This window comes from Neolamprologus multifasciatus, chromosome 9 (genome assembly GCF_963576455.1).
Source record: "Neolamprologus multifasciatus chromosome 9, fNeoMul1.2, whole genome shotgun sequence".
NCBI lineage: Eukaryota > Metazoa > Chordata > Actinopteri > Cichliformes > Cichlidae > Neolamprologus > Neolamprologus multifasciatus.
Genome location: NC_140447.1, coordinates 17,357,307 through 17,383,751, shown reverse-complemented (window position 1 = coordinate 17,383,751; position 26,445 = coordinate 17,357,307). Strand labels below are relative to the sequence as shown.

General features: G+C 41.2%; 1 protein-coding gene across 4 annotated transcripts in view; it reads left to right on the top strand.

Annotated features, from left to right (window-relative positions):
* sulf1 (sulfatase 1) overlaps positions 1-26,445 on the top strand; it is a 77,802-nt gene that overhangs the window by 28,243 nt on the left and 23,114 nt on the right. The window contains exon 1 of one of the 4 annotated variants that reach the window (XM_085173387.1): positions 15,437-16,059. The exons of 1 other annotated variant lie outside the window; for it this stretch is intronic. The gene's annotated coding sequence lies outside the window, so the exon portion shown is untranslated. Of the gene's footprint in view, positions 1-15,436; positions 16,060-26,445 lie in introns of those variants that run through there. 2 more of the 4 variants (XM_085173385.1, XM_085173388.1) reach the window with 2 other exon arrangements.

Below are 26,445 nucleotides of genomic sequence, written 5' to 3'. Positions count from 1 at the left end.
AACATATAACACGTGAAATGACTTTTGGCCAGCCAGCTTCGTTGTCGGAATATTTTTTTGATGTTGTAGAAAAAGTAGTTTCGTAGTATTTAGTTGTCTTTTGTTTCTTTTTGGTGCTTCTTTAATGTTTCTCTTGAAATATATTTGATGTTTAGGTTTTAATGTGTAAATGGAAATACTAATAAATAAAGCTGAATCCACTAAGCAGAAGCTTAGTAGAGTAGAATAAAGGAATATCACCAAGTGATTTCTTTTTTTAAATAAATTGAGTCAAATGAAATTATGTCGGCCACCATTTGACTTTAATCTGTCTGTGTTATATCATTGAGTCAGTAATCTTTGTGACGATCACTGGAGCTAATTAGATTAGCATTACACGCACAGCTCTGTGGTGCATGTGTGGAGTTGAAGGAATTGTGGATACCAACTATCCCTTTGGTTGGCTTTGGTCTTTTAAAAGGCATTTTGGGTTAAATTGGTCTTAAACATGACGTTGTGGCTAATTTCTATGTGTGTGTATGCACCATGCATTATTGTAAATAAGGAAAAACAACATCCTGGCCAGGCCCTCCTGTTCCTCCTCTCCTGGGCTCAGGTTGCAGCTCCCAGATGGTTCCTTAATCTGTAGGTCCCGCTCAGGTCAGCTCCAGCACAGCCAGGTAACACGAGCCAAACTCATAACTCAACCATCCTCCAAAATGCATCCAGAAACAGATGACTTTAATGTCTTCACTTCTTCTGAAAGCAAAGCCGCAAGGAGCTCAGTGAGCTATGGTAGCCTAACTGTAACTTATTATATACAAGATCTACAGCTGAGAGCTGAAATCCTCCCTGTTTGCTTTTGATGACAAAGCATCTAACGTGGAAAAGAGCTTGAACTTGATAGCAGTCAATTTACCCAAGACCCCGTGTGGTGTTAAGAAACACCTCATTTTCCATTCACTGCTGACATGTTGTTGTTTTTTTTTTATCTCAGTCCTGTATAATGTATAGGTGAATAGACCTTGCACTGCGTTTAATGGTAGGACCAAACCACACCAAAACCCTCTGTGTCAAAGTCCGTGTGAAGAAATTACAGCACACTCCCAAGGGTTTGATCACCAGCCAGATAAGGAACTGCTTGATGGACTGGGTTACCCACCTTTGTAACCTTGGAAGAGAACAAGCACAACAGGTCCTGAGCCTGGATAAAATGCCTCCCTCTTGGAGTTCTCCCATCTCCTCGTGTATGATGTCTAATAATTTCCATGCTTGGATATCAGTTGACTTGACAGGATTTGGACATATTTCTGCAGCCAAGCTACAGCTGGAAAGCTTTTCAGGCCATCCTGAAGGGTGTGAATAAGCAGCTGACTCAGTTTCACATTCCAGCTTAAGTGTCTTGAAATTAGCCCCAAAAATTAAGGACCGGTGAGTTTGTCTAAATCTTTAGAATCTGCGCCTTTGATCTTTTTTATCCTGTCTGTTTGTGAATTTGACCCTTCTGTCTGACGTAAATGTCTTATTGTTAGACTTTTTTTCACCCAGTTTGACTTTTTATGTGGTTGGTACTGACATGTTTTTCTATATAAGGCTTTGAGTTACTCTGCAAGGAGTATTGGTGATTCAAACAGGATTATTAGTGTTTTTTTTTTTCCATAAGTGCAACATATGTACCTTAGCTTTTTAAAAACATAAATAGATCCTTTTTCCTCTTAGCCTCCCTCTGGAAGCTATAAAACACCTCTTAAGATAAAATGTTAGAGTACAGGGTATGCTTTCAGCAACATGGAGACTATAAATGTGTCTTACCGGTGTGAGAACAGGGTCTTGTTGTTTAGAAACTGTCTCAAACTTTTTTTTAACATTTGCTTTATGAGTAGTGTACCGTCTTAGTAAATTGACGAGGGGAAACTACCCTAAACGCATTGTGTAGAGTAGTGGGGGCTCATGTTTATAAGAAGGTGCAGACGTTTGTGCTTGTCAACATGTGTTTTCTTTTTTTGCGCTGATCCTCAAAGGATTCCAGTGATCTTAATGAAACCAATTTTCATATAAAGATGCCTTTTAGCTCTGGCTCCTTGCATGAAGCCAGTAGCATTTAGGACGCAGCCACTGCGAGGAAACCTGGCCTTTGAAGTAGCCTCTGGTTATTTTTCTGCTTGACAGATCAGAGCAACTGTGCAGAAATCAAAAGGGAAGTGCCCTGCTGCCGCAGGTAAATGGTAACTCGGGACTGAGACGGCATTTTGAAAGCTAATATGGCTACTGCTGAGTTAGGGCCATCTGGACAATTTGCCCTCCATCCAAATTCTTAAAAAAAAAAAGTGACACCTTATATAGTGAAATTGTGTGTTGTGAAGATTTGTGCCAGAGCTATATTGAATGACTCATCAGAAATACTGCTGCACAACTCAAGCAAGGTTTGGTAATGGTGAGGTGTTGACCAAAGCCATTCAGGCGTGTCTAACCAATCTGCACTTCAATAGGATGAATGCAGGGGTGTGGACAAGTTCGGAAAATTCTTGGGACTCTAAAGATCCTACGTTGCACCTGGTGAAACTCATTTACTCCACTGGAACAGTAGGTACTGAGGGATGAGACATGGTCAATTTAGCTAAGTGAGATGCACTTCCCCATCACGGACTGTCTGTTCTCTTAACCGTGGCAGTGGAAGGGAGGAGGGCAAAGTTTCCGCCACACTCGCAATTCATTTTTCAATACCCCCTGGAGGTTTCAAAACAAGCTCTGGGGTTAAGAACAAAATCACTTAGAGCTGTTACACTGCAATGGAAGCCTGGGCAGGTCTGCTTTTCATTGGAAAGGATCATGGGCGACGGAGATGGCTTACCAGGAAGGCTTAGAGTTGCAAACAATCAATGCCACATTGGTCCTCGACCCCCGCTAAGATCACAGATGCCATGCAGAGACACACAAACGAAACAAGATCATACATTTAAAGAGAATATAATGTTATATATATGAAAATTATGATAAATGATCCTGAGCATTTTATGTGTTTAGTAGTGTGCCCCTTTTGTTTGACCTGCATGTCTCTAATTTTCACGAAATAATGGTTATCTAGTTGACCACTAACTGCACTGCAGATGTAGGGTCTGTAACAACTTTTCTATGTGACTTCAGATCTAGAAAATGTTTTTTTTTTCTCCTCAAATTTAACATGTAAAATAGAAGTAAAAGATTCTAAACTATATGAGGTGTTTGGATTTGTATTAATAAGTAGGTAGCTAGTGGCATTTATTATCCTTTTGCATAACAATGCAGCTGTCCGAAGAGTGTTTCTGTGCATGTGCTGGCACCTCAGTTCTCAATAGCGGATGATATCACCTTTACCTATAGAGATCAGTGCATAGAGTGTGTGTATCTCCATGAAAAGGCTGCAGAGTCACAAGTCATGCATACAGAAACCATTGTGCGGTTGCATATGCTTTATATAACCATCAATGAAAAATTATTTCTTTGGTGTTTCCTGTCTTTCTGAAATCTTCCGTTTATGTATCCTGGGACTGGGGCTGTGTACAGTGCAACTGCACATGTTTTTAAAAATAAATATGGCCTTTTTTGTGGTTTGCTCTATAGATTGTCATTATATAGTGTTGTTCTTTTGCCAGGTTGTTTTTCTAGACCAGTGGTGGAGAAGATTTTAGTTTTGTTTCAGAACGACAGCTTGCGGCTCTGCTGGGCTCAGGGAAACTGGGAGTTCTCGGAAAACAAGAAAGGAGTTAGAGAGCAGTGTGCGTAGAGGTTGATTTATCTGCAGTCTGAGCTTAACCTGAGCTTCCCTTTATCCACAAACCTCTCAATTCCCAGCCTTAAGCCCCAGAAAACACCAGCTAGCCAGGGCGGCTGATATGAAAACATATGTTTGGGGTTTCTCAGAAAGATTCATATCTGATGTCTAAAATTTTTCAGTAAAAAAGTGTTTTATAACAATAACATGTCTACTATAAAAATGACAAAGATTGCATGGTTATCAGTAAATACTCTCTTCCCAGGACAGCGTACAGGTCTGTGATATGTAACAGATAACTTTATAGCACCTTCATTGTTTGAGGAAAGGGTTGCCTTAGGGTTAGGATGAAGCAGCACTGAGGGGTGATATCTGATAATCGTCTCCTATCCAGTGGATGGCCAGAACAAACTTGCCAATAATGAGTGGTGTGTGTTTAAAACTGAGCCCAGAGCTGATGCTGATATTGGGGGGAGCCTGCTTTTGATTGGCTTTGCAACACATTTGCGCAAACGTCCGATCTTTTTATCCCATTGATTTTGTTTTTGCTCTTTTGTTTTGCTGCTTACCCTTTTCCAACATTAGGAGGAAGTGGGACTTTAATTCTTGAATATGTTTTGCATCAACTCTGAGTATATTTGCCACCCTTGGGGAGTAAACTTTTTTTTTTAGCAAATAACCACATTTTCCCTAAAGTTTTTGCGTGCAGCCTCACTCTGTGCTTCAATGATGGGAACAGAGTAAGTCATTGAACTGTGTTTGAGTGCTTGAAAGTGGAAGAAATCTGAGATGGTTTTGTAATTAAACAAAAATTGAGAGAGAATAAAGTGCTCGCAAATAAAAATCGATGGTTACCTTAAATACACAAAGTCCTTTGGTTTTGGCAGTTCTGTTTTTGTAGCTTTGCGGCTTGGTTTCTTTGTTCTTGTTCTTGTTAAAGGCCGGTTTTGGCTCGCCGTGTGCCATTTCATCTCAAACACACTTCCAGCATGAATATTTGCAGCTCCTACTTATAGACAGAGACAGAAGCTGATTCTCCCTTGTGTCTCCGTGTGTGAGTCTAAGTGAGAGTGTGTGAGAGGTTTAGGCAAGCCCATCTTGGCTCTGTTTGAACACAGTAGGATAAAGTCTCATACATTTTAATAAATTGCCCCCATGTCAAGGAAGAAGGAGCAAACACAATGCCATAGGGGAAACGCTATTTGGTAAAAAGAATCTGCTTCCGAAGTGCAGCGCTTCATGTGTTTGTCTATGCAGAACTAGATCTTGGAGGTAGAGGGGGTGCCAAGTTAGCTTTTCAGCACCCAGATGGAGGTGAAGAATAGATACTTTACATTTGGTTCCCTTTTTTAATACAATTGAGTATAAATTTAAAACCACTGATCAAAATTAAATTCTTTATATACATTTTAAGAAACTAATTAAATGAAATGATAAACTGGGCCCTTGTTGACTTCATTGCGACTGCAGTTTATCTGCCTGCTGCATGTGTCTCCACCTCATTTGTGCCGAAGAGGACTCTTTCAGATGAAGGGATTAAGTGAGAATCCATAACTAAAGTGTCATGGCCTTCCTCTCGGACTCTCCCGACTCAGGTCAAAGGTCACGTGTCCGACCCAACACTCTGACTACATAAAATGTACTCGATGTCAGTTGGTCTGAAAGCAACAATGTGATGGTTAGGTGAAACAGAACATAATGTCCAAGTCTTGATGTGAAACATTAAGTAATACCACAAAGCCGCTGCATTGTTTGGGGATTATCACTGATTGTGGGTCTTATTTGTTCTATTTATAGCTGTAAATAGTGGCATTTCTGCCCCTTTCCAGATGGCTTTCATGGCTAAGACTTGCATGCCCTTGACAATTGACTCCAAAAGTTTGGCTTGTGTACAGCTCACTGGCACCACACACACATCTCAGCCAAGTGCTCTATTTGCCTGCTGTGTGTGCCTGTGAATAATTTGGACCACAGCGGTCTTGTCAGTCAGATGCAGTGCAAAAGGGCCCAGTTTTAGGTGTTTTATATTCTGGGATATATTTATGATGTCCTAACGGCGGTAGAAAAGACATTCAAGTGAAAGCCATTTGACTTCCTGTTGATCTAGATTTCTACTTTTGCGGGGCCAGAAGCATAGTTTTCTTTGACTTGGATATTAAACTTGAGGTTGTGATTTCTGTTTGGCTGGTGACCTGAGAGGACCAGCTTGCCGTTTGACATGGAACACTATTGTGTAATGGCATAAGCAAAGATGCCAAGAACGTGGGGTTCATATGGCAAACTCAATGTGTTGTGGAAAGTGCAGAAAGCGCACTTTATAGGCAATTTCTGTCACACTTTTTGACTCTGCATATTTGTGGTTGAGCTGAGTTACTGTTTCTCCGTAATGGGAGTTAGACAGCTTCCCAAAACAGAATGATTTAACCTGATTTGTCAATTAGCTTGCAGCATTTGGCTGGAATATGTCTGCTTGCAAAAGGCTTTAAAAGGCTTGATCTTTTTAGCAGCCCGCAATCCCACTTTACCTGGGCTACACCTCGGCTGTTTAAGGCTGTCCTCTCGCTAAGCCCCGCTTGGCCTGACAGCTATCTGTTTTAGGCGACACTAAAAAGCATGACGATGACCGATAAAAATTTTTCACAGATCTTGTTATTTTGTTAGTTGTTTCTTGCATTAAAAAAAAATAAAAAATTCAAAGTATTAAATTAGAATACTTGTCTTTATTGCTAGCTTTAAACCATCTTATATCCTGTCATTTGTCATTCCTGTCATTAAACGTACCTGTGCAGACAAGTGCTAAAAACTTCTCCACAGCTGCAAGGTTTGTATTTTTTTAATCCCTAAAGCATGTTTTTCTAAGCTATAGGCTATAATATTTATGACTGTTTTAATGCTGTAAGCAGATGTTTTGATTTCACCATGAGCTCAAGTGTAGTACAGTATTTGGCAAGGGGCCCATAAAGCCTTCATGTTAACCCCTTTCTTTCTAATGTGTGTGGTTTCCGTATGTCTAACACTATTACCATATAACGGAGGATGTTATTTTTCCTGTTTTTCGGGAGCTCAAACGGACCCTCGTCGAGTTCAGGATTTTTTTTAATTATTATTTTTGAAAAAATAGTTTTAGTGATGTATAAGAAACCAGGCAAATGCCTCTAACCGACATTATTCCTGCACCAACTCACTCGTGAAAGTCTTCAGTGATTCAGCTACATTTGCACTCTAGATACCTTGGCCATCTGGACAGGAAATGAAGAACGGGGAATTAAGTGGGGATCTTTTTAGGATATGAAAGCTTGAAAAAGAAAGCCGAGCACCCCTTTTCACAGTTTAAGCTTGTCTTAGAGAGACTGAGCCCGTTTCCCTTTTCTTTTACCTTCCTTCGTACTTTTCTCATTTTTCATTTGCTCCTTCCTTCCTGTCTTTATTCAAAGGCTGGACAACTGTCACTGCAAAGTCTGCAGTCATCGTATATAAATAAAGGCTGACTTAAAGTTTAAAAACTTACTTGAAATCTTTTTTAAGTAAAATGTAAACTTCAGATGAGATTTTAGATTTCGATTTGTGCAAACTTTGATCTGTGCATGTTTTAAATGATCTAACCCAACAGATATCTGGAAAATAATTTGAAGAGGTTAAAATTGTAGCTCAAAGACCTGCTATGCCCATTTTCTCCTTTTCTGGCTAGTGTGAGATTCCTTTCCCCAAGAGGGAAGATGATCACTTGCAAGAAAGATGTTCAGAATTCCTTTATAGGTTCTGTTTCTCTTTGATGGAGTGCGTTCACTCAATCATTTCCACGTTATTTTTGCAAGAATATTCATATAATCAGAGATCTGTAACAGGTATCAGAGAATTAACGACAATATGCGGTCCAAGTTGCTTTGTCCGACAAATGAAGATTTCCGTTCTCTTATTATTCTTCATCTTGTCATTGTTCTCTCTCTATGTGAATATGAGGCCAGCTATAGAACACCGCGCAGTGAAGGAGCCCCTTCACTCTTCTCATGCATATTCAAGCACGCGTGCACTCGCACTCACACATACTGTGAAAGACAACTTGGCTCTTGGTCAAGGGATAAAAACTAGTCCCGGGCAAGGAAGCTGATCGTCAGCCAAGCAGGACAGTTACAAAGTGGAGCACAGGAGGCCCCACCATGTTTGCAGAGATCTAAAGCCTCTTTTTCTAAAGCTTTGTTTGCGTTTTGTTCGGTGCAGCAGCTGAACAGTACACAGAGAAGTCTTTTCTTACCCGTTCCTCTATCCGTAGCCTTTTAACTTTTCACTTTTTCTGACTCGGCTGCTTTCTGACAGTCGATTCAGTTCCTGTGTACTAAAGGAAATTATGTGCTTAATTGGATTATTGGGAGTTTTCTTCAAATGAGTGCTCACCCACCCACACAGTTCCAGACTCCTCTGAATTCTCCTTTGGTAGGGGCCGTCTGGTACATTTTTTTTCCTCCAGACTCCACAGTCTGCAAGATGGGCATAAAATGGAAAACCCTGTGCCCGTGTCACAATTTACTTTTTCGTTAAATTTAAAATATAAGTATAAGAAGTTATAATAAATACATATATTCATTGTTCATGCTGCACTTTGTCTACCTTACTTATGCATACCATCACAGTAAAAAAAAAAAAATGCTTTTGAAATACTTTTGAAAGCAGGTCTAGCGGTCAGACATCTCTGCTGGCCATCACCTTCAGTGAGTGGCTTGGCCCAGTTTTAAAGAGGCACAGTAGTGTCCAAGTGCACGCAGGCATCACTGGAATTTGCACCTGTTTGAGACCTAGCTTCTTTGGGGCTTCTTTTCTGAAAGCTGGCTCTTGTTGTGAAGTATACATTCTTTATAAACCAAGGATGGAGCTCTGAACTGATTTATAAAATGTTTAAATAAATCTTAAAAGGAGAAAGGTGGTGTAGAACAGTAAATGGGTACAGGGTATATGAGGAGAGGACCAGGGAGTATAAAAGAAGCTGGATGAGGCAGCTTAGTAAAGGGGAGGGCACCCGCTGTTGTACCTATTCTCTTACAAATGATCTCTTACGCTGTGTGGCCCTGCAGCGGGTCATAAACATCCCAGTGGTTGAGCCGTTCATCTTACTGATTTTCCCCTAGTGAGGGGAAGCGGAGTCCAGGGGCACAGATTAAAAGGCTTCTCTTCCCACCCGCGTGCAAATCACACAGAGCCTTCCCCTTTCTCAGGAACCCAACAAACACCCTGTTAAAAGCCACAGCCACAACCCTGTGTTGTTGTTTTTTTTTTATCTTAGTGGCCCCCAGAAAACATAGTTTGTATTCTGATTCAGATAGCATGTTTACTAAGTTTGCCATGTGGACAGCAGTGCTGCAGTGGATGTTTCCTGGCTTGTCAGTTTGCTTCTTCATCAGGCATTTTTTCTTGCTCATTGCATTTAGTTTGATGGTTTCAGCGTATCATATCATTCGCTGTGCTGTTGTGTTGCACTACAGTACGCTCTAACCCGATCTGCCTCGTTCTTGCCCCGTTCTGCTGACAAATGAAAATTCTGTCCTTATTGTGGCCTGGGGCCAGTTAAGGCCTCTGAGGGGATAATTGAACAGCCTATCTGGCTAACGCAAATCCTAATTCTTCCTCTCAACAGGCCGCTGGCGGCATGCTTTATGGGATTATTTTCAACCAGGCATTTTGAGTGTTGTAGCATACATGGCCCTTCCTTCCCACGTACCGCTTTCTCCCTTTCTCCTTGGTCTTTCCTTTCACCTTTTCGCCTGAGAGGATTAGTAAGTCAGGCTTCCGGAAATGGAGCACCACTCTGTGAGGATGAGACTTCCAAAAGCGCCTCAATGACACGAAGAAGCTGAGCATTATAACAACGGTTACTCCTTTCTCTGGGTCTTTCACGAGTCCCGGTTTTTAGACGTTAAGACAGAGGGAATATCAGTGTAAACAAACAAATTTTTTTCTGACCCAAGAGACTGTTTGGAGTCTGCGGAGCACAGGGGTATGAGGGGAAATGATTATTTGTTGAATGCATTATTGTTTAGTGGTGTGGAAACTGTTTATTTGTGGCTACAGAGGAACTCTCTCTAGAGGTCAACAATATGCTTTACCAATACATTTTTTCCTTTATCGCTGATTAATCTCTTTATGGTCAAAAGCATTCTTTGCTGAGAGTCAAAAATATCCATGTCCCATCGACAGTTCCATTGAAAGGGTTCAAATTCAGGTTGGGCTCAGTGAGCAGAAATACTCTTTGAACAGACATCTAGTTCTTGTGCAAAACTGCAAGCCCTCTCTTCAGTCAGAGAACTGTGATTGTCTGGGTTAAGTTCTGTTAATATCAGCAAATTAGATGAGCTTGTTTTAAAGTTTTGGACACTTACTAATAATTTGAATAGCCTAGTTACAAGTTAGTGAAATAACATACGTTTTAAAGCCAGCATTGAATTAAGAGCCAAAGCCAAACTTATAACATGAACAAGAAGCAAGAGTTGGATATTTTATTGGAGGGAAAAATCTGAATACTTCCAAATCTACCTGGATGCCACTGTCTCATTGCGGAAAGTACCAAAACATGAACATGCTGGTGTGTGAGTTTCAATGTCAGACTCATGCATGATCTACACCAGGATGATAAAAAGTTGCAAAGGTGAGCTTTGCAACAGCATGATATGCTGTTGGATTATTTCATAATAAATGGCACTGTATGAAAGATGTATTATGTTAGAATGCTTTCCAAGAGGACAGGACAAAAATATGGGACTGAGAATGTGGCAAAAATGCAATAATTTCATTTTTGCATGAAGTTTTAAACTTGTGTAATTGAAATCATTATAATTCTATAAACTTTACATGCCTGTGCTACTTTTTTTCACTTGCTTAAAAACACAAAAGAAAAAAAAATTAATTAACTAGTTGACATTAATAGTTAGTTAACATTAATTCATTGTCAAAAGTCCCTTGGGCTTTGCCTGTGAAACCTGGTGAGTACATGATAACCGTTGTCTTAGCTTTCATCTTACCTTGACCCAGGGAGGTTGATCAGTATCTCTTCTCTGTATCTCATGGTTTACAGCACTGGTTCCCAGCCACTTACCAAACCTTAAGGCCATCCCAAATACATTTCCGTCATCCTGTGGTTTACCAGATCAGAACTGTGATAGTATTGATTTGTCTTGCTATCTGTTTTCTTGCTTTTCAGAAGCCCTTGAAAGGTCCTAATCCTACTTACAGGAAAAAAAAAAGCTTTGTGGGTGGTCTGTGAAATTTCTGTTGTTCCCTCTGCACTGTCAGTGAATTTCATTGTTTTTCTTAACTCTGTGCATAAAATACTTTACATACTAAATAGAAGAATAAGAATATGATTTAGGGATTAATTGAGGGTAGCAAGTCATTTCCCTTATTACAAAGAAATACTTTGGGAGGCGTTAATTTAGAACTTGTACGCAGTAGTTAGTAGGTACATTTTTATTAGTACCAATACTAAGAAAATGGATGGAAATTTGTATGGAAATCTAATTGATCATTGCCTGACCTCACGATATAAGAAGAATGATAAGAACAGTTTGAGTTGTTTTTGGAAACGACTTGTCTCAGTGAATGAAAATCTAATCTGTCACGTTCTAACCTGAAGATTAGATTATCCAAACATAATAGTGTGTTTGATTGTGATCTATTACATGTTATGTCATGTAAACATCTGCCAGAGAGGAGATGGCATATGTGGCATTTGATTGAAACCTGTTAATGGGTGCTATTATGAAAATACCTCTTAATCCCATCACCATCACACTCAGTCGGGTTCCTGTAAATGAGTTCATTATGCGTCAGTGTGTGGATTCTTGTTGTCTGCAGCGCTGCTTGTTAGCTTAATTTACAATGGGTTTGGAAGAATAGGTGTCACCTTTGATGTTTGCAGGAACAGCCTTTTTTTATCTGCTACATGCAGTGAAATAGAACATTTGCATCCAAACAAATTTCACTATACTGTATGACTGATTTTTCACAAAGGATAAATAGTTTACATTTATGTGGCATGCTAAAAATTGACCTGTGCTAACTCCCATGGCTTTATAGCCAACAAGAATTAGCCTTTGTAGAATTTTTATTACATGTGACATCGCAACTCTTTTTTTTTTATAAGAAATTGTTAGGAAGCTGTAGAAAATCTCAATAAAAATAGTATTTGCAGATTTTAAACTTTATGCATTAAGTGAGAACATTTCAGATGCTCTTTTTCAATCACTTTCTTTATTTGAGCAGAAGAAAAATGAGACAAATCATTTTAGTTTTGAACAGGAGGTGTTGTCTTATTCTTGCAGGAATTGTGCTATTTAAAAAAAAATCACAGCATTTATTTGACTCATAATGAAACAGAAAATACCGCAAATGTTGTTGTTGAGTGCAGCCATGTCAATTTAGCTTAATAATGAGCCATGCTGTTTTATTTACGTGAATAATGTAGTTTGGTATTTTCTTGTCCTTGTCTTTTTTCATTTTACACAGCATCCCAACTCCCAACAAGATTGCACAAATGAACACTGGAGTACTGGATGTTAGTTTATCTGCTCCTCTGACCAATTCAGTAGCAACAAATACTTTCAAATGTAAGCCTTGCCGCTCGGTAGCCTTCTTAATAAACACCGCTGGCCACTTACCCCTGGTATAGAATTCCCCGGGGAGTTTTGTAGAGACTAGTGTAAGGGGCCGATGTCATTGCTTACATTTGTGCTTGTATGTGTTTACGTGTTAAATACTGTGTGGCCTTGTTCCGCTGTTTCATATTTGGGGGCTTTTTTGCCTCCTGGGTCCCGGCTCTTTTTTGTGGTCAGTTTTTTCCTTTCCAGAGGCAAACACATTTGTCCCTCAGGTTTTTCTTACTTATTCGTACATTCACTCACGACCATTTTGGTAGCTTCGGCAATCTCCCCCCAGGAATTTGCTGACATTTGTGAGTCCTTATATTTACACTATTATTATTCATCTTTATACTGAGACAGTAATTGTTATTCTCTAAATGATAAATTCTAAACTGCAGAAGAAATAATATCATAATATTTGCGGGCTGTGTTGACATGTAGTTGCACTTTTCAGGAGGTGCACGTGATGCTACGTGGAAGCTTACCGCTTAGGGTAAAAGGGGTTTCCAGTTACCTCATAAGTTACTAAGTCGGTTTACAGCAAAGGTCTAAATCCAGCATTGTGTGAGCAATCATGTTAAAGCATTATCTAAATTAACTTGAATTTTAATGGCCTCTGGAATATAAAACCTGTGTGTTTAAAATTACCGGTCAAATCTGATAAAAAATTGTTTAAAAGGTTCGCCCCAAATGATGTATAAGAAGTTATTTCCCTTCTGACATCATCAGTTTTAGTTCAGATTGCTTTGCCATGTCTCTCTCATGTCGGTTCTTGAGTTCTTGACCTTTTCCATGGCACTGCTAGTGTGGGTATCAGGTGAGATTCTTCCATATGTGTGGGGTATGTATTTAACGTTCACTGCACAATGACTTTAACTTTCTATTTTTTCCCTTAGACCTTCTTGCCTTTTGTCTATCACATATTTATATCCCCTCTGCCCTCCCCTCTCTTTAATTCTTCTGCACTTTATTGACCAGCTGTGCATGTCATCTTGCATGATACTACTGTAGTACAGTTGGAGGTTAGAATGGTTTGAAAATACTTTATAAAACAAGACAAAATGACCTCATGCCTGCCCAATCCCCCCACCTCTCCGCTTGAGCTGTAGCACTTTATACTGGCACAGAGGCAGAATCACAGCTATGACACCCCTATATATCTCATTCAACCATAGAAAATGGAGCTAGTGAACCGAGGAGCCCCCCCACACTGGGCTGTGCCTGCACCTGCAAACCCAACTGATGGCTGGAAAGCTCTGAGGAAAAGGGGGGAAGTGAGCCTGAGGTCAGAAGAGGCTTGGATTCAGTTTGAGAGCAAAGCTTGCACAAGAGACAAGAGGTACCTAATAAGATACGTATAAATTAAGAGAAAACAACTCATCTTAAAGGTAATTTATGTGCCTGATGTCCCCGCTCATGTGCTTGGTGAATTATTTGTGCAGTCAGGATAGGGAGAAGGAGAGTGAATAGGGGTTACCAGAGGACCATGTTGCCCCCCTGCAGGTCATTCAGTCATTCATAAGATGAGGCCGTTTTATAGACCTCCCCCTGCCCTCGCTTTTGTTGCCCTTGTGTCCATCAGCGGAAGTGAAAATGGAAAATGGAGATTAATGGCGGTCATGCAAAATGGTTGGCTTGTTTGCATAAACCATTGACCATTTTCTACCTTTTTGAAAGTTTGAATAGCCGTGGATAAGACTCTGGATGTTTTCTTCACAGAAACACACCTTTTAAGATGTTTACAGATGTGCTCAGCTTGTATAAAAACAGCCCCTCTCCCCTAGTGGGGCAGCCATCTTTAATCCAGTAAAGAGCACAGGGATTTGGTCGCCCCTGTCCTGCCTGAAGGCCCTTTTGAAACCTCTCGGCCGTGAGAATGGGGGCTTGGGGTTGTAGGTGTGGGTTGGGATGTGTGTAACTGTGCAGCAGGGGCTGGGGACAGTCTTTGTAAATTTAGTTAATCTAATTTAAGCTCGTTCCCCCTCAGGCTCTTGCTCTCTCTCACCACTGCCCGTGTTTCAAACATCAGTCGGCGCTGGGAAGAGCATTACATGTCTAGGGCTTGTTTAGCTTAATGCAAACCTGCAGGGGAGGTAACAAGTAGCATCCACTGAAAAAAGTCACTCTGTGTGGGTTTGTGCAGTAAAATAACATTAAAATATAAAGCTGATACAGATTTGGGACTGTTACGCAATAAGGTGAAGCTTTCTTTTAGGTAATAACCCCCCCCCCCCCCCCCCACACACACACACACACACACCCTCTCCCACCAAATGACTCATTATCAAGGGAAGTTGGAAAGTGGCACTCAAACTTTTGATTAATACCTGTCTGACAACTTCAAACAGAGGGCATTGTGTGTATGCTGCTCGTGCTTATGTAATGTAAATGAATCACTCACAAGCCTTTCTTTGCCGTTTCCCCACTCTGATTAACACATGGTGATGCTGTTGCATATCAAATGGGCATCACCTCATTAGTGCTTGCCTTTGAATTTATCCCTGAATATCATTAGGGTCTCATAATCTCTTTTTAATGGATCAGTGAGTGGGACAGTAGTTCAACCAACTGATGAACATGACAGCCTTTCTCACCTAACGCTCCTCGTGTTTTGCGTGAACTGAGAATTGGATTGATTTGTTTAGGAAACTGAGTAGTAATTGTGTTGCCATCGAAAGACTGATCGTCAAAGGTGTTTGCTTAAACAGCTGGCCATCATCTAGTCAAAATTATCTAGACGTCGCTTATCTCTTTTCTCCTTATCTTACTCTTTCCCTTAGCTTTGTCATTTTAGTGTATTCCCCTCTGCCCTCTTTTCTAACTTAAGGCAATAGGTGGTGAAGGGTTGGAATGTGGCCGGGGGACGTAAGGAGTTAACACACTAAGGTGTGAAGGCTGCTGCCTGCGCTTCTACGCTTGCAGATGTAACAGTTTAGTGCCAACAGCATTCCCACCTCGGAGCCAATATAGAATTTTATTGCATTTTTTGAAAAGTATTATTTCTTTAGACCACATGCGCTATAAATACAGGGAGAGGAATTGGGCAGATGGATTGTTATTTAAGCGACATTGCCAGCAACATAATATGAAAGATACAAATTGTATCTCTCTATCTTCCCTACTTTAGCTCTTAAGCATGTGCCCCTCTCTCTCACCCTCTCTCCCCTCCCTTGCTCTCTCTTGCTTGCTCCCCTCCCCTTCCTCCTCCACTCACTCTCCCCGTCCTACTCTGCCTCTCAGGTTACGATGACTGGGGGGTTTTCTTGCTCTCATCTCGTAGAGTGTCTGTGTGAGTGTGGGGTGGAGGCAGTGGTGTGACCGACTGTGCGTGTGTGTGTGTCTCCCTCTGCGCTGTGCTGTGTCCTTGTCCCTGCCTCCTGGCAGCGAGGAGCCACCCAGCAGCCGGTCTGTGATTGGGCAGGGGAGTGGGGTTCTTGACACAGCGTGGTGCTGACTGCTTTGGGACGTGTTTCAACAGATGGTCGAGGTTAGAGAGTGTCATCACATTGGGGAGAGGATTAGAGGAGAGAGGTTGTCTTCCAGGAGCTGTGTGGTCCCCCCTACTCTTGAAACCAAGTCCCAGCACGAAGATACAAACCCCTCCATGAGCAAAGGCAGATCTGGTCAAGAAGCGTGGGGATAAAACTGAGAGGAATCGTATCCTTGCCTCTCAGTCAGCCAGCACTTTTCTCTCCAGCCTTCCAGGTACTGTACAACTTTTTTTTTACTCTTTCACTTCTTTTTTTGTCAGGTTTCCAGTTCTTTTGCAGAGCGTGCATGTTGTTGTTCATTTAGCAGTAAATTTCTGATTCACATTACAGTCCAGGAGTCAGGTATAACTCAGTGAGTCTGGACTTGTGAGCTGCGCTGTTCCTGCAGCCTGTATGTGCTGCCCGTACAGCAGCTCAGTGTGTGCAGGATCTCATAGTTTTCCCTGTGAATGACAGGAATTCCCTCGGTCGCAAATTCCTCCGTCTCAAGGGATTAGAAGGCAGCACATTCCATTAATGTCATTTTTTTCCCCCAAAACACGAGCGTTCATCAGTTCATTTTTCATTTTCCGAATGCCGATTATAGGAGCGTGAAAGGTAGCTCCATTACATTTTAAACTGTTCTCTCACTTAAAAGTATGTAACTGTCAGTATGGTGCAATCTATAAAAGATTACAGGTTGTATTTTATCATGTTCTTATTTTAATGGTGTCATTTTTTTTTTATCATACAGAAATCCAGTACTGAGTTTAAATTGTTTTCCTTTTCTGTAATAGCAAATTAAGACACTTTTTTTTGACATTTCCATAAATCAGCGTGGAATTTAATGTTCCTTCACTTCAGGCCAGATAAGTTTTTTTCATAAATCTTATTCAGAGTGCACCTCTGGCAGATCGTGTCAGTATGCGCTAAATGGATGAGCTGCTGAAGAGTTCTTTCCGGACAAACTGTCAAAGCTCAGCAGAGAGGGAGAGACGCTGGGAATGTGCACCTCACTTTAGCTATTTAGCTCAAGTCAAGTGAGAAGCGAAACTTGCCAGTGAAGTGGGAATATGATGTATAGTATTTATGCCTTGCTGCAGGCACTATGTGTGTGTATGAGGCATATGCAAATGGAGACTGTGCAGCTGTGAAAAGTTGTGTGAACAGCAGCTGGGCTGAGAGGAGAGAAAGTTGTATGGGTGAAAGCTGCTGCTGTGTGAATTTGTGTTTACCTTTGTAAACCAGCCATAGCTACACTTCCTGCTTGTTACCCGAAGTATTTAACACAACCACCAACAGGTAGTGATTAGTACTGCTTTAAGACCTGTAGAGTTGTTTGTATGAGCTGATTGTTAGAATCAATCAGCTGGAGACATGACCGACTGTCGTTGCTTTTGCAGTCTTAAATTTTATAAGGGACACCGAGTGAAACTGAGTATTAGGAAGCTTCTTAATAAAGAAAAAATCTAAATGTGGAGAATTTTGCCCCTGTCTGCTGTGTGTGTAGTACATTGTTGAAGTCCATCCAAGTGAACGGTTTGACTTTAATGTGTACTGGATCACTGTGCTCACCTACAAGTCCGCAAAAACCAGGGAATTTATCCTTCTGACCTAGATGGCAAAATTTTACTGTGGTCCCATTCAAATCCAGTTCTTTGAGTAGACTGGCTGACTTACATTTCAACACTTTGGCAGTGTCCATGTGTATTACTGAATGCGAGGCTGGAGAATGATGGGGAACTTTAACTTGAAACTTTCGCTACTGACAAGACTGATCCGCAAGCAACGCTTAGACTCAGTATTCTGATTAACTTACTCGGAACACAGCAAAGCAGCTTTGGACTGCTTTAAAATGCCGTGCCTTATTGCCAGCGCAGAAAAGAAGATAGATCCTTTAAACAGTTTCTAGCTTAACTGTGGTACAAACAAGCGCATGAGCAGCTGCTGCAAATAATTACATTCTGGGGGGTAGGCGCTTGCCAAGACAAACGTTGTTCCAGTAGTCGCTTTGCCATCATTCAGATCTGCTTGCGGATGTATGTGCGTGTGTCTCTCTATGGGTGTGAAAGTATTCAGTGAACTAATTTGTTCTTCTGATAAGCATGCCGAGAGACTGGGTGTAAGGGAATGCTACCAAAAGTGTGTGCGTCTGTTTAAATACCAGCAGTGGATCAGAGATTTCCCAGACACGCATGCCATCTCATCACGAACAGGGCCAAACACATTCATGGAAGAGTGATTACTGCAGGAAGTGGAAATGGCTCAAATATGCATATATGTGTGTTAGTCTAATAGACTGAACAAGATTCTGTTTAAACGGGATGCAAACACAGTTTTAAACTTTTAGGTAACGCTCCTGTGGGAAGTCACTTTGGAGAAAAGAGGCACATGTAATGTCATACTGATCCAAGTTTCTCCATTTGTGTGCGTGCACGTGTGTTTGCATGTGGGGAGATGCTTTCAGGTGAGTGCTCAGTATTTTTAGCTTTTCTATCCTTACTTGTTCCTCCAAATCAGAACCATGTTAGATGAGCTTTACTTGACTCTGCTTTTTGTTGTCGTCTCCAACTCATTCATCATGCTGCATTGCTTTGTGAACTTGATCCTATGTGACAGGAGTCAGATTTCTGAATTCTGTCATTTATTTTAAAAAAAGGAGTTTAGTTGGGATTGTGGTGACACAGGTTCCAGTATTGGATAATTATTTTGAATCAAGTAGCACTTAATCAGTTTAATTGGATTGAGACATCTTTGCTTTGAAGTCCAGTGGAATGACACTAGTTTAGTTTTTCCCCTTTTTCCCTCTCTGGAAAGTACTGAGAGCAGTGCTGTATAACTGTAGTTTGTGTGTGTTCTCTTGTGTGTGTGAGTATGTTAAGAAAAGATTTCCTAAACCACCCTCTCTCCTCCAGAACTTGTTTATCTCTTCAACTTAATGATAGTGTTCCTCATACTAGCCTGATTGCATAGTAGCGCTTGTGTAGATTGCACAGTCCTATCACTGCAAATGACCAGCATTTGAACAGTGAGCATTTGGCATGCTTTAATTTATGTGGGATCAAGAAAGGCTATCTTTAGATGAGTCAGCCACTTTCCCAGTTCCTTTGTTGACCTTACTGATCAAACATTGTCATGGAGTTTTGATCCATTTGCAAAGTGCACGTTAAATGCAGTCTTTTTTTCTTTTTTTAATTTCAGGCACGTATCTCAAAAGAAATCTTTTAGGGGGTATTTGGGAGCTCATGATAGCACCCCATATGTTTGTTCAGCTTGCTATTTGAATGAGAGAGGTCAGGGCATGCAAACATTACATCCATCTCATTATTGGAGGGAATTCCTTATCCCTCCAACCTTTGATGTGGTATTTAGGACACCGTAAAAGGAGCAGCAATCCAGACACACATTCAGTACTTTACTGTTTTCTATGGCTCCCATCCCCTTTGTCTCGAGCCTCTGCCTTGATGACTAGTCAAAAAGGAAAGATGTGTTTTATGAAGAAAATGTTCAGTAGGTGGTTCAGCGACAGAAAAGCCAGGAATGACCCCAGACTCAGCCTGTGCAATTGTGGCTTGAGAATTTACACAACTGGGGTAAATGCGGGTTTGCTAATGGTGGCTAAAAGTGCACTTTAATGGGTAAATCCTTGGTGAGAGAGGGAGACTGACAGAGAGAGAGGGTTTTAATGCTTTTTCTGTAATGTTCAGAGCAGCGTTTGTTCAGATGTCACTGCAGTAGATGCAGCATGGACTTTAGAGTGAGAAAGAGAAAGCCAGGTCAAGAGAGCCACAGAGGGGGAAGTGGAAGCGGGATAAGATAAAGGAGAGGCCAAGATCAGAGAAAAGGGAGGTGTGAATGTGTGATAAAGAGGGGACGAAAGAGAGAGTTTTAAAGCGGAAAAAGATGTAGGGAGGTTGGATAATGTGTGCACTTTTGAAACACATGGGTACAAACATAATCTTCTTGCAGGACAGGGTGGTACAAAAGACAAACACAGAAAAGCTATTTACACACATAAGCACACTATGCACGAGCTCACCCCCTCTGTCCTCCACCTCCCAGAGGGCTGGACAGTCCCTGCTTTGTCATTTCTCTTGTCCAATAATCCTCCTCCCCAGGGAGAAGCAATCTGTTTTAGATTTGAAAGAGAAAGGATCCTGCCTGTATCACGTACAATTAAGCAGCCGTCAGAATGCGTCGGTGAAAGTTTGGAGGGAGAAGTGCTGCCACTGGGGGGTTGTCCCTTTCATCCGCCGCCTTTCCAGAATGGATATAATGGGGTGGGAGGGTTGGGGGGATGTTGTTGGGTGGGGGGGAGGCAGAGGGAATGAATATGTTTCCTCACCCCTTCATTGCGCTCTACAGCTCGACTAATAGAAGCCAGCATGCGTTTGTTTCAGCTCTTCTGCTCCCTTTCTTTCCTTCTCCCCTGGAGCGAGCAAACACATTCAGCTTCTGCCAGCGCTCTCCCCTCTGCCTCTGTGTACGTACACGCACAAGCGCTTATATGCGAGGACTTGGCCATGTTCTGCTGGTCGCCTCCAGTCCTGTTTGACCTTATTTGATCAACACGACTCGGCCGTGTGGATGCAGAATGGCTGCATCTTTAAAGTGTTTGAACAGCAACTTGCTTTATAATGAAAAGCTCTATGATGGCATGACTCACATTATCGTCGTCTTGGTTTTCTCGAGTTGCCCGTGGCAACTTCAGCTGATTCTGGCTGCTGTCTCTTGAACATGTTTGTATGATGTAGTGGCTGCATTCTTCTAGGTTTGGCTCAAAAGTAAAAGGCCTGGAAGGATTCGGATGGGTAAGCTTCCTGTTCAACGCTATGCGAGCTAATTTATCTTTTTATCAAAATCCTGTTTTATTATTTCTTTATTTACAATGGAATTAAATATGGAAATTTTGCCAGAGAGGATAAAGTTAATTCAATTACAAATGACGTTGCTGCGTGCTTTGGAAAGCCACACACTAAGCCAGAGGCAATGGAAAGGAGATCTCCCCTGCGTACAAATTACAGGTTACGTGTCTGTCTGCGTTCAAGTCTGAGTGATTCATTCTCTGTTTGAGTGAATGACACGCACTCACATGATATCCAAATACCCGGCGTTCACACACACACATATCCAAAGGCATGATTGGGTGAGAGGGGGGAGTGCTGAACTGGCACAGGTGCAATGAGTCCAATACATTTTTATGAGTGGTATCATGTTGGTGTGTCTGAGTCATCGAGAAGTCTGTTTATGACATTCACGGTCACACAGGCTGGTTCCCATGATCTATGTTTGTCTATGATTCCCAAAAAATATGCCTCCACATGCTTCACATTTTGGGGGTGTTTAGTTTCATGTGCCAGGAGCCGCACTACATTTAATAGAAGTTTCCTTTCTCAACTGTTACCACCTTATTCACTCTTTCACAGAAGTAGGGGGATTTATAATACAACATTTTTTCTAAGATTAAACTAATGTACGGTCACCTGTCTAGAAGCTAGATGTAATAAACAATGATGAATTAGCATATTCTAAACAAGGATTTTATTAAATTGTTTTTATTGTCAATTAGTAACTAGTGGACATTGACAGAGTAGCTCATTTGTTCCTATTAAACAAATTCACCACCTTAAAAATCCTTTGCTTTTTCAGTATTCACAGAGTGCAAGAGAAAAAAAAATAAAGTCACACTTTTCACATAAGGGAACAAAAATCATCCATCAGGCTTGGTGCATTGGCTCTCTCTGTGTTTCTCTCTCTCTGCCATCATGTTGCTGATTTCATGGAAAAGAAGTCAGTCTCTTTATTCTTGACAATTACCTCAGTGGAAACCCATTGAAGCAATTTGCCATAGCTCTCTTTTGTGGTAAAAGAAATGATTTATCTGGGGTATATTTGACACGTCAAAGAGACAAGAAAGCCACCCGTGAGTGAGCAATTCATTCTGCTCCCTCTCACTCTCTCGAGCACTTGTACTCTGATAGAGTGTTTCTGATGGGAGTGTGGATTTTGACAAGAACGTGGCTCGAGGAATAAAAAATGCGTTTTTATTTCATACAGCTGAGGTCGTCTGTTGCTAATGGTTTCCATTCATGGCTTAGAATAGTTTAAAAAAGAAAATGCTTGCTTTAGGCTCATATAACTGTGGTTGCTGATCCTCTGATTGTGATTCCATGTTTTCATATCACACTATAAATCAGTGGAGTGGTTTCCCTTCTGTTCACTTTCTTCTCTGCTTCCTACCCCCCTTACCATTTCCCCTCACCCACATGAACAGTAAATGAGCTTTTCCATTTGTATACTTGAACCTCGTATACAAAGCCAAGCTTCTGGCTCTCTGGATATTCTATCTTTTCATTTAATCACAAACTAACTCAATCATGCTGAGATTGGGGTTGTATAAGGGCCAGACCATCTGTGGCAGGACTACTTGTTGCTCTTGTCGCTGAAGATGCGTCTGAGTAGTATGCAATTTCAGTTTAGGTCAGTTTTATTTATATAGCACCAAATCACAACAACAGTCTCCTCGAGACACTAGACTCCTCAAGACCCTATTGTAAGGTAAAGCCCAAGCAACAATACAGAGAAACCCTGCTGGAAGTCTCTTCCTGTTGAAAGGGAGTTTTTTCTTTCCACTGTCACCAAGTGCTCGCTCATAGGGTCTCGTCTGAATGTTCCTTGAGGTGACTATCAGTGTGATTATAAATATATAAATAAAATTGAACTGAATTGTTTTAAACCAGACAAAAACCAGTGAGACAAACAAACTAAAATAAGGACGTGATGAAGGACGCCCTTCAGGCCCTTGGGGAAGAAAGCCGAAGGCAATAACATGCTATTATATAACACGTGGCTAGCTTACTTGGTGTGGTCTCTGGTTTAACTTGCTAACCTAAATTTGTCAGATACAATAATAGGACTTTCCACACGAACATTAACAAAAGTCTTAATGAGACTCTTCCAACAGAGCAATGTGCCATGTGTGGAACTCTTTAAGCTTAGCTCAACACAGTAGAGAAAGGAGGCGCTAACTTGTGGCACTACTTTGTTTTAATTACTGTGTTAAACTGACATGGAGGAAAACACCAGATTAGCCCTCCTCCACCTACAGTTGTTTTATATACTTTGACAATGGTACAGCAGAGGTTACCAATAGGTAAACGTGTAGCACCAGCACATCATAATGTTATATATAAAATATATTGATTTTAAGTATTACCACTAATTTTAAATCATGGAGGCAGAAACGGGCCTCTTGAACTTTCTATATTCCAGTCCGGTTACTGAAAGTATGATAGCTGTGTGTGAGTGATTGCCATGGCCATACAAGTTCTTGGTTTAGACTCAAAGAACTAAATAGCTGAGGATATGAATGTTTAAATACAGACCACCGTCAGACTGGGAACCCACCCATATATGAATAAAATGTGACCTTTTGTGTTTTTTAATCATTTACCTCCTAATGTACTCAAAACCCACTCATGTTTCCAATAGGCTGCTTGTGGGCCCACAAGTCATTCCCACTTTGAAGTATTTTGGACCCGGATTCATTTAATTATACATTAAGATGCATCCATAATATTGATGGAGTGGAATGACAGCCATGGCACTACAAAGGGTCTCTCCCCAGGTCCGAGAGAAACATGTGGGGTTTAACTAATAGCTGCGAATGCACTAACTCCAGGTTCATGTTTCACTGAATTGAGGCCATTCTTCTTCATTAAAGTGGCCTGCATTGTACCCCAAACAAACCACATTCCAGTGAACGGGAAGCTTAAACATCTGAAGTTTTATTGTTTTTAATATTGAACAAAACAAAGATTCTGATTGTGCCTGTCACAGTAAAGGTTTTTGTAGCCATAAACGTGCTGGAACAGTGATCTCTCTTCACTACTTTGCACTTGGGTTTTCTCATTGGAATTTTTGCATAAATCTTACACCAACTTGGGCATTTTGGTCAAACAAATCAATGGAGTTAAGAGTCTGAAAACACCAAGGTTAGAGTCTGTTCCCAGTGCCTACCCACAGCCAAGTAAATGTACTGGGACAGAACTCCCCTTCAGTCGGCTCAGTGTGGCTGACGGGTGGGCCTTGATGGGTACAACCGCTGCCCTTGGCCTGCCGGGCACAGCAGGCCCTGACACAGGCTCTCCTCAGTATAAAAGTCCCTCGTCAGCCCTCATGGCAGCAGACCAGCTGAATTCCCTCAGATTACAGAAATATTTGGACAAACCTCCATATTAATCTAAGTCCTCGTCTTATTCATTTTTTCCTCTCTGAAAGGAGGAGTGCAAAACATTGTGTCTTTATCTGTTAATCAGAGCAGCCTGTAGTTTAGCATGTTTTATATCCCGACTCTGCGATGTTTATTTCTTTCTTTCAGCAGTTCTCCTATGGTAGAGGAATGACTATGTGTTAAACGATTTTTACTGTTATTGCAAGTCATGCAGCCTACAGTCGCAGAGCAGCATACAGAATTCAAACTATGCTGTTGGACTATAATTCCCCTCCATTGTTCCTCTGTGACTTGGCTGCCATAGAGATGGACTAGGCAAATAGCGAGGGAGCAAGAGAGAGACTGAACAGGAATAAGGGGGGATTTGAGGTGCTTTGAAATGGCCATTGTCCTTAATAGCAAGGCCTTTTTATGAATGACTGATTTACTTTAGAGGAGCATGGCATCTGGTTTGTGTTTGACTTGCATCTTGTTTTGGGAATGTGAACCCCCTCACCTCCAAACTCTCTGTGTTAACTTAGGCAAGATCGTCCTCTGTGAGCATGCATGCGCTCGTGGACAAACATGTGGCTGTTAGAGATACGCGAACTCTCGGCTGTCATCCTGCCTTTTTACATAAGAAGTCTTTCATGTGCGCTCTTGGGTAATCTGCTACTTTTCAGTCACAGCTGATAAATGTATAGACTGCCGCTCCTGAACGAACACGACTTAAGCCAGATGCAGACCATTGATGAAATGAAAATGTGGGCCAATCACAACCAGACAAGACTTTTGTTGCCTTCATACCTCTGTTTTCTTTTTTTTCTCTCGCTCTCTCTTCAGACTTTCACCTCTTAACCCCTGTGTGTGGGTAGCCTCAGGTTGCTGAGGTTAGGTTAAACAAGCCACCATCAAAGCCATAACACCACTCAGGTCGGAGGAGGGTCAGGACGCAGCAGTGTGTGGTTTGAGGCCCTAACAAGAGGGCACAACTGCCAACCAGCCAAATACTGCTGCCCTGCATGGCTACACAAGCAGCAACTCTATTATGTTCAGCTTTACTCGGTGCACAAAGCACAGCTGTCTGTATAGACATACCAAATTACCGAGCAATGCTGCATGTGCTGCAGGAAAGCAAGTAAAAGAGCTGTTTTTCTACAAGTAGGAGAAAAAAATACCCTCATGAAAGCAAAGATTAGTACGGTGTTGAGGTGTGCTAAAAGTGTTGATTGCCATTAATCTGAAAATTGCACATCTTTTATGTATCTGGCAGCTGTGCATCTGAAAACTCCATAGTGGCCTTTTTGTTTCAGTCCTTTTGAACTCCTAGGCATGCTGCGTTCCTCCCGTCCATGCCCAATATTTCTCTCTCCCCCCCCCCCCCCCCCCCCCCCAGCTTAACCATGATGAGTACAGTAAGGGCTCATTTAAAGGGTCATTAGAGCTAATCCTTCAAAACAATGAGGAAGGAGAAACAATGTGTTCCCTAGTCCTCTGACTCTGTCCAGTAATAAAGACCTCTTGTTCCCTCCACAGATGTATAGAAGTTGCCTGTTCTGCTGATATCACGCTACATGACATAAATAATTGAGTCATTCAAAATGAAAGGTTTGCGAAAATGACATGAAAATGATCTGCGAGGGATCGTGAAATTGGAAACATGAATTTGAACTCTGGAGACAAGAAAGAATCAGTGATGGTAACAGAAGATGGATTTGGAAGCCTAATAATAACTCATAACATAACAATAACATTTCAGAAGTCATTCATATTGTTTTGTGTATTTAAAGTGTACAAAGTGCCTAATTTATGCCGATCCCTGAATGTGCCTGAAGCCGTTAACTCTGTCTAACACTTTGTAAAGCTTTTGTACAAAACAAAATACACACACACGTGTTTGTACACACACAACTAATGGAGTTCATTCTGACATCTAGCAGTAGTTATAGGTGTTTAAACTATCCTGTCTGTAACGCTTAGACACACTTTCAAATCTGGAGCAGATGTTTATATTATACATTTTAAATAGAGCATATTAAACTATAAAGCATAGGTGTCAAACTCTGGCCCGCGGGCCAAATTTGGCCCGCAGCCTAATTACATTTGGCCCGCGAAGCCATACCAAATTACTATTAGAGCTTGCCTACTGGTATTATACAGCTAATATATATATAGTTTAGTATTAAACTTTGCTTGTTCCATATTCAGTTTTTCAGCAAAACTTGTTTGAGTCCATACGAAAAGATTCATTCTTATATCTGGAGGAAGATTTTTTTTTCAATAAATATTAATGTTAGCCCGCGACTTTGTTCCAGTTTTGAATTTTGGCCCACTGTGTATTTGAGTTTGACACCCCTGCTATAAAGCATACCGTGCTGCTCTAGAGCGCTCACAGGATGCATTCTATAT